Source organism: Odocoileus virginianus, unplaced genomic scaffold (assembly GCF_023699985.2).
Source record: "Odocoileus virginianus isolate 20LAN1187 ecotype Illinois unplaced genomic scaffold, Ovbor_1.2 Unplaced_Contig_5, whole genome shotgun sequence".
Taxonomy (NCBI): Eukaryota; Metazoa; Chordata; class Mammalia; order Artiodactyla; family Cervidae; genus Odocoileus; species Odocoileus virginianus.
In genome coordinates this window covers 1,701,253-1,709,555 of record NW_027224322.1, presented here as the reverse complement: position 1 = coordinate 1,709,555, position 8,303 = coordinate 1,701,253, and the positions used below count along the sequence as shown (strand labels likewise).

The following is an 8,303-nucleotide window of genomic DNA, read 5'->3' as shown; positions in this document are numbered from 1 at the left end:
CTGTGGCAGAAATGCTCTCGTCAGCGAGGAGCTAAATTGCTCTGCATAATGAGGTAAACGGCTGTCTCCCTGGGCAGAATTGCATCTTTGTTGATTATGTTTTCTTTAGGAAATTTCTCCTAAATATGGATTTAATCTGCAGTGTTCCTGAAGATGGCTGTTTGTTCTTAGAAGAGGTGAGCCCATGACTGTGTGTGAGTGTGGATGTGTGTAAAATGTGTGCACATGTGTGCGTGTGTGAAAAGAGTGTGCTGTGCATGTGTGACTATATGTGAAGTGTGTGCACATGTGTGATTATGTGTAAAGAGTGTGCTGTGTGTGTGGGTGTGGCTGTGTGTAAAGAGTGTGCTGTGTGTGTGTGTGTGACTGTGTGTAAAGTGTGTGTGTGTGAGTGTGCGTAAAGGGTGTGCTCTGTGTGTGTGACCGTAAAGTGTGTGCACGTGTGTCTGTGTGTAAAGAGTGTTCTGTGTGTGTGTCCCTGTGTGTAAACTGTGTGCATGTGTGTGGTGTGAGTGTGTGTGCCTGACCCCATCCCAGAGAGGCCGCAGGGATGAGGCTGAGCTGACACGCACCGTGGACATGGGTGCCGGGCTCACCTCTGGAAAGAGGCTGGGCCAGCACTTCTGGGGGCGCACAGCAGGGGACCTGCTCGCCAGCGCCTGTGACCCCTGACCCCGCGGCAGGCCTGCTGGGCTGCTGCTTCCCGCCCCCGGCCCTGGGGGGTCTGGGAGCAAAGTCGGGACCTAGGAGTAGGGACCGGTCACTTCCCAAGTGCCAGCCTTGGAAAAGGGCAGCCCCAGGACAGAAGGAGAGGGCTCTGGTTGGAGGGGGGGCTGCAGGCCGGGGCTTGAGGCCCAGCAGGGGATGCTTGCAGGAGGGCCTGGCAGAGCCGGTAACCACGAGATCCAAAGGGGCCCAGGGGCCAGGACCACAGCCCGGAGCCTGCAGCAGCTGGGGCGCCGACCCGCAGACAGAGGTGAGGCCCGTGAGCACCCCTGGAGCTCCTGGAGCCTGGAGGGGCAGGGCCGCCCAGTTCGGGGTGCACGCTGGCCCAGAACCACCCAGGGGGCCCGGCACCAGAGGCAGCTGGGAAAGAGGGGTCAAGGGGCCGGCCGGCCCAGGGACACGGATGGGCTTGTTGCCACCCGGTTTCACACGCGTGGAGGGGCCGGGGCAAGGGCGACAGGGCAGCTTGGACAGGGCATCCTTGACGAGCCCACCACAGGCGAGCAGGAGGAACTGGGCCCGGCTCTGGGGGCAGCGGCTCCTAAAAGGGCCCCGTGCCCCAGGGGGCCGCCCTGCAGAGAAGAACGGCCCCCTCCCCCATCTGAGGACGGAGGGGCCTCTCTGATGCTGGTGAGGAAAGGACCGCTGAGCTGAAGGCACGGGTCTGGCTGGGGGCCTGGCTGGGCAGGAATACAGTGAGCCCCTCCCTCGTGACTCAGCCACAGGAGTGTGAGGGGCAAGCCGACCACCAGCGACCTCTATGAGGGACCACCGGGGGCTGGGAGCTTAAGCCGGAGGCGGTGTCCTCCTGGGAGCCAGGGAGGGCAGGGACTCGGGACAGAGGAGGGAGACAGAGACGGGGGAGAGAGGAGGGGACATGAAAGAGACACGGAGATAGAGAGAGATGGAGAGATAGAGACAGAGAGGTGCAGAGATGGGGAGATAGAGGCAGGGAGGCGCAGAGACAGAGACGGGTCCCTGGGGCGGGCATGTCGGCGGGCGGGGGCCCGTGGGGGCAGGTCTGCACACCCTGTAGGAAGCGGATAGCTGCCCCCCCAGGGCTGGAGGAGGGCTGGGCTGAAGTTGGGGGAAGACGGGCCTTGGTCAAGGCCCCACTGGGAGCAGCTACCCTGGGGTCTCCGGGACACCCGCTGTCCCGCTGCCTGCAATTGCAGCCCGCAGCTGGGCTGGCATCCTGGGCGTCTCACTAACACCACCTCCCTGAAGGTATGTTTTATTCATTTCAGGAGGAGGGATGGCTTGGTGCCTCTCCCTGGAGCTGCGTCCGCCTGCTGGGGAGGGGACCACTCACCAGCTGCGCCCCCACGGCTGCAAGCATCTTTCATGCGCCATGCTCCCTCCCAGACACATAACCAACCAGTCTCTCCGACGCCCAGACAGAGAGGACCCCACATGAGCATCAGGCACCTGGGGGCACAGAGTGAGCCGTGCACAGAACGCGGGGGCCCCATGGATACTCCGGCCACCCTGAGGGACATGCAGGTCCCTGCGGGCTCAGAGTGGCTTCAGAGCAGCCACCAAACCGCCCTGCACTGAAGGTCTGGCTCCGGAGTGTGAATGAGGGGCGCCCAGTGACGGGGTGTGATTAGCTCCAAGCAGGACCCCACACACACCCACAACCTGGGAGACCAGCAGGAAGCCCCCCTCCCCTCCCCTCCCCCTCCTCCCTCCCAGCTCCCTCCCTGTCCCTCCTGGTTCCACCAGCAGGTGCCCAGGCCCTCCCGTGGGGAAGGTTCACAGTCAGTCAGTGGTGAGTGAACGTGTGATTTCGTGAGCATCACATCATGGTGTCATGACCGTGATGCAATTGGGTGGCGTGCTGCGTGGACAGATAGATGGTGTGGGGGCCCAGAGGTGGGAGGGGACTGTCAGCAAGGGCAGCCACTGAAACGGCCCCATGGAGGAGGAACTCTGGCCAGGGGACTGGCAGGATGGGCGACATACAGAACTGGGGGCAGGGGCAGCTTCTCTGCCAAGAACAGCATGGGAGGGATCAGTCAGCCCAGGTGCAGAGTGGGCATGCAGGGGACAGCAGGGAAGGACCCAGGGGTCTTCACCCACAGTCAGAGAGTGACCCCTGGGCAGAATAAGATGCAGCAGACAGACAGAAAAAGGGTGGGTGGGAGTCACTCAAATGACAACATCTAACATCAAAAGCATGACTCCCAGTGCTCTCCAGATATTATCTCCTGGGAAGTGCTATTATCCCATTTCACAGGTAAAGAAACTGAGGCACAGCGAGGCCAAGGAGATGGCCCATGGTCTCGCAGCTACCGGGGATCTGGCAAAACTAAGCCAAGACTCTAACTAGCAATAATCACGGTGTGACAGTGGGCTCTTTCTGACAGCACTGACCAGGCCTGTCCCGTTTGGACACCCTGACACTTGTGGGGGGCAGACTGGGCACACACGGCCGCCCCCTTCTGATGCCCCGGAGACCAACAGGCATGAAGCCCAGGCCAAGCTCAGGGTCAAAGTAGGTGCAGCTGCAGTGGCTGGGTTTGGTTGGAGGGCCCCGGCAAGGCTGAGTGGCTGCCTCCCCCGTCTCCACGGGTCCTAGAGTCCAGGGAGAAGCCCACGCTCCCCGAGCTGGTGACAGGATGCTGACACTTGGAAAGACCCCAGCTGAGGGCTGTACTCTGCCCTTCAGAGCGCAGAGGAGCTGTGAACGTCAGGGATCAAGGTGGTGTGAAACCTGGGGCTGCACAGTGACGCCGGCCCTGACTGCCGGCCGGGCAGAGGTCCGTGGACGGTCACAGGCTTCTCGCTGGCTTCTGTGCCGGGATAGCTGGAAACCACCCAGGGGTGACCAAACTCAGGACGAGTGATCGAAAGTCACGTGGCTTCTTGACCCGGAGCAAACAGGCCAAGAGGAGGAGACGCAGAGGAGGATATTTTTCAAAAACAGGGTGCAGGGTGGCTGCCCCATGTGCGCACGGCGAGGCAGCTTCCCTGGGCTGCAGGCCAAGGATGCAGCTTCTCTCCAGCATCCAGCTTTCCAGAAGAAGCCTGGCTGCGTGCCTTGCGACAAGGCCCCCTGCTTGGAGGTGGGTGCGGGGCCTCCGGGAAGTCGCTCGGCTCAGCGGCTGTGACGCGGGCTGCCCGTGATTCGCACCTGTTTCTCCCGGCCCTGGCTCCTGGGTTCTCTCCGCACCTGCCCTCCCGGGTGCTTAGCAGCAGCACAAAGAACTGTCGGGGGGTGGGGGCCCGGCCCTCTTACTCACCTCCCGGGATCGCGGCGGGGGGCCATGTTCGCCTTCCTCACCCCCAGCACCCTCCCGACAAGCCAGCCCTGGGCGCTCGCGCCCAGGGACGCCTTGACCCTTCGGATCCCGGAGGCTGGGTCCCAGAGGGCACATGACCTCAGTGCCTGCCCCTGAGGCTGCGGACTCGCTGGTGGGTGTGGCCAAGGCCCCCGGGAGGTGCCCCCATCCCCTCTCACAGGTGGGCGGAGGGAGGCTTTCCCTCCCCGAGCCGCGGCTGCCCCTCCGTGGACGCTGGAAGCTGGGGGATGACCCCGAGAGTAAACGGCACCCAGGCCCCTCCCTGGGTTCCCAGCATGTCCCCACCCAAGGGCTCCATCCCACAGGTGCCGAGACTGGGCCCTCCCAGCACTGCCCCCGACAGAGCGTGCGCGGCTGAGTTTTGACCGTCCAGCATCGGCTGGTCTTTCTCCTCTCGCACTGAGGACGTGGAGGCAGGGCAGCCTGGGTGAGTCACGGTGGGGGCCCCAGGCCACTCTGCTTCCCTCGTGCATTAGGGCTGGGGCCCTGGGCTGAGCGCTGCCCCTCAACTTGACTCACATTAGCCAAACCCCAGAGACTGATGTACAACATTGCAAGGCTGTGGGACCTACGTGGCGGCAGACCTATCAAAGGCCCCAGGTGGGAGTCACCGCTCGGTGGAGCCCTCCTGTCCCTGGGATGGGGTCAGATGCCCCTCTGGGACCTCCCTTAGCTTGGAGACCATAGAAGGCCCCACGGCCGTCTTCCCCACTAGGGTCCACCTGGCCAACGGCTGTCTGGGCTTGGGGCAGCACTGGTTCCTATCTGCTTTGCCAGGCCCACAGCTGGGTCCACATCCCTGGAGGATGTCCCCTGCTGAGAAGAGACGCTGTGATTGCTCCCACCGGACCCCTCCCCAGCGAGCGACTCCTCACATGAGTCTCCCCGCTGAGCACCGCTGCCCAGAGGCTGACTGTCTCCGGGTACAGCATCCGCCTGGCCAGGCCGTGGGGTTGGGCTCTGACGCGCTGTCACCTACAGGCTTGGACTCACCCAGTCCAATCCTGGGCCAGGCCTGCCTCTGGGTGCAGGAGACCCAGGATGCAGAGGAGATGAACGGGCGGGTCCCTGTGGTAGGTGGAGCGCAGGGTGGCCTGTCCCCTGGGCCCAAGAGGCCCCCTGGGGGTTATCCGACCTTGTGGGCCAAGGTCAGACTCACCTCCCAGTCCCATGTGAGGAGGACTTACCAGAGTCAGCTGGGAGAGGACCTAGCTATTGGGCAGCTAACCGAAGAGTCACACTGTAGGGGCCCAGGCATGTGACCTCCCTGGGACCCAGACAGGTGACCCCCCCCCAGGACCCAGACAGGTCACTGATCGTGCCCAGGGTCCAGACTGTGAGCCCACCCGGGACCCAGAGAGGTCACTGATCCTGCCCAGAGTCCAGACAGGTGACCCCACTTGGGACCCAGACGGGTGACCCCACTTGGGACCCAGACTGGTGACCCCACCCGGGACCCAGACAGGTCACTGATCCCGCCCAGGGTCCAGACAGGTGACGGCCCCGGCATCCAGACGGGTGAGCCCACCCGGGACCCAGACGGGTGAGCCCACCTGGGACGCAGATGGGTGATCCGGGGGGCTCCTGCAGGCCCACGTGACTCAGGATGAGCCTCTGGGGGCTCCTCTGAGGCGCCTGCAGGCAGGCCCCATGGCTGTGACTGCCCACGGACGTGGGGGAGCTCTGGGCGCCGGATGGCCCTGGCAGTGGGGAGACAAGAGCAGCGCCCACGCGCTTGGCAGGAGGGGTGCGGAGGCACGGAGCCAGGCGTTCCCAGAAACCGTTGAGAAACAGTGCCCGTTCCCACATTCCACGAGCGGGGCCAAGCTGACACTCAAAGCCGGGCCTCCACGGCGCCAGCACCTGACAAGTGCCGCGCGCGGGCGGGGCGGGCGGGCAGGCTGGCGGGTGGCGCCAAGAGCCGCGCCTCACAATGCCTCCTTTGCGCCGAGTCCCTGCGGGCACACACCTGCGGTGCCCACCCGGGACTTCCCCACAGCCTGGCCGTGGGCGTGGGTGCCAGGCTCCAGGCAGCCCGTCCCTGTCCGCCAGGAGGGGCTGGCACCGCTTGGGGAGCCGGGCTGGGCAGGGCTGGGCAGAGGGTGCACGTCAGGATGCGTCCCTATTCTTTGGAAATTAATTTAAAAATAAACAATCGGGGTGGGTGGTATGGGTCCTCCCCTTAGGTTCTGCAGCAGGAGTTCATTTATTAGTTAATCGTGGGGCGGGGCAGGGGCTGCCATGAGGCTGGGCAGGACTGTCCCCGGGTTGGGCCGGGGGTGGCTTGGGGCTTTCTGCCTCCACGTCAGCCTGCTCTGGATTGCTGTCTGCCCCCTAGGTGGGGGCAGGCACAGAATCTTCAGCAATTCCTTCAGCAGCGAGCACCCCAGGCGGCAGGGGACCCAGGGCCTCTCCTGGGCCTGGGGGTGGCCCTGAGCAGACCTTCTCCATGCTGGGACAGGGTGGATTCATGTAGATTCAGAGTTGGTTGCTAGCGCTCTGGGTGGGGGTCGCCCCATGGGGAGCAGTTGGCTGGAATGCAGTTCCTTTCTCAAGGCGTCATGTGTCAAGAACTGAAATGAACTTCTTTTTCCTGGAATCTCTCCATGAATGTTCTGCTCTTTCCTCCTCTCCAGGTAGAGTGGAGAAGCCTCAGAAATGCCATGGCCACGTGAGCAGAGGACACTTAAATCTTCCTGGAGCTCCTGCTCCCCCAGTGGGTGGTCATTACAAAGCCCTCGCCAGCTGGGCCAGGCCGGAAGCTGTGTGCCTGCCCTGGGGGGCTCCGAGCTCCCACTCCTGGAGTCCAGAGCACCTCCCTGACCGGGGCAGTGGCTGGCCCACTCAGACCCTGGCAGCACCGGTGTGGGGTCACTGGTGGCCCCCCTGTGGCCTCCCCATCCCCCGATTGAGACCCCCCAGTCCGCACAGCCAGGCATGGCCTCTCCCAGGGAGGGTGTGCCCTGCGCTTCCGTCAGTTCTGGATCAGGACTGAGACCAGGGCCCGAGTCCAATCTGAATGGAAACCCTGGATGGGTCTGCGCGTTTCCCGTTCCAGAGGTGTTGGCACCCGCCTGGCCTTCTGCAGGGCCGGCTGGGTTTTGCAGCTGGAATCCAGTTCTGGAAACGCTTGAGAGTCCTTCTGAAAATGGGACGGAAAGGCACTGCTGCGTGGCTGGGCAGCAGAGCGTCACCACCAGCAGGGGCTCCTTACTCACCTCTGCAGACCTGCCTCCGCCAGACCTCCTGGGGACCCGCTCCACAGCTCCCAGGCTGGGACCAGAGCATCTCTGCTTGCCTTCCCGTGAGTGAGCCGGTTGGAGGCTGGCCTGTGCTCAGGGCCCCCCACGTCCTGGCCGCCCTGTGCCCTCAGAGGCCCTGAGAAGTGCACTCTGGAGTCCTGTTTGCTGATAAGGGGCCGGGGGTCGCAGGGCTGGCTACTTCCAGCAGGTGAGCTCAGTCGCTCAGTCATGTCTGACTCTTTGCGACCCCATGGACTGTGGCCCACCAGGCTCCTCTGTCCATGGGATTCTCCAGGCAAGAGTACTGGAGTGGGTTGCCATGCCCTCCTCCAGGGGATCTTCCCAACCCAGGGATCAAATCTGGGTCTTCTGCATTGCAGGCAGATTCTTTACTGTCTGAGCCGCCAGAGAAGCCCACTCCTAGCAGAGCCACCACTCAGACCTCCATTTCCAAGTCCAGGTTGCAGGACTCTCCTCCACCCCTTTGTACTCCCCACCAGAGCCCCTCTAATCCACAGAGCTTTGCCCAAGTTGCAACCCCAGTGTTTTCCCAACATCTGCACCAGCCCAAGGCAAGACCAGGACACATCTCCTCCGCAGACATCTACCTGCCACAGGTGTGTCTGCTGCCCTGGTGTGAAAACACACAGGCCTTTCTTCTCATTTTTGTAGCCCTGAATGTGCCTTAACACTAGTATGTATAATTCATGGTGCCATGTTTCTGCTGGGGATACATTTTTCCCTGGAAAATCCTCAGGGCTATGTCCTGAAACCGAGAACATCTTCAAGTCTTGGAGTCGTGCTTTAGGGCCGCGGTGACGCCTGTGCTGGCGGGCAGTGGTCTCACATCCCAGTTACCTTGCTGAATGGTCTGACCCCCTCCACCCCACTCGACACTGTCAGTCTGGATGGGAGAGAAAACGTGATTCCATGGAGGAAAGCCCTCACTCCTGAGAGGCAGACCCCTCAGCTCTCACCCCCTTCCTCCTGACGGCACCCTCACCCCGTCATGGGGCCCAGGCCCGCAGCC

At 62.9% G+C, this 8,303-nt stretch overlaps 1 long non-coding RNA gene across 2 annotated transcripts; it reads left to right on the top strand.

The window, feature by feature from the left end:
• Positions 1-3,617: 3,617 nt before the first annotated feature.
• Positions 3,618-8,052, top strand: LOC139033846 (uncharacterized). 2 transcript variants are annotated; one of them, XR_011486327.1, is made up of 3 exons: positions 3,618-3,794; positions 4,809-4,954; positions 6,668-8,052. It is a non-coding gene; the product is annotated as an uncharacterized lncRNA (long non-coding RNA). The 2 variants fall into 2 exon arrangements; XR_011486328.1 differs by lacking the exon at positions 4,809-4,954.
• Positions 8,053-8,303: the final 251 nt, after the last annotated feature.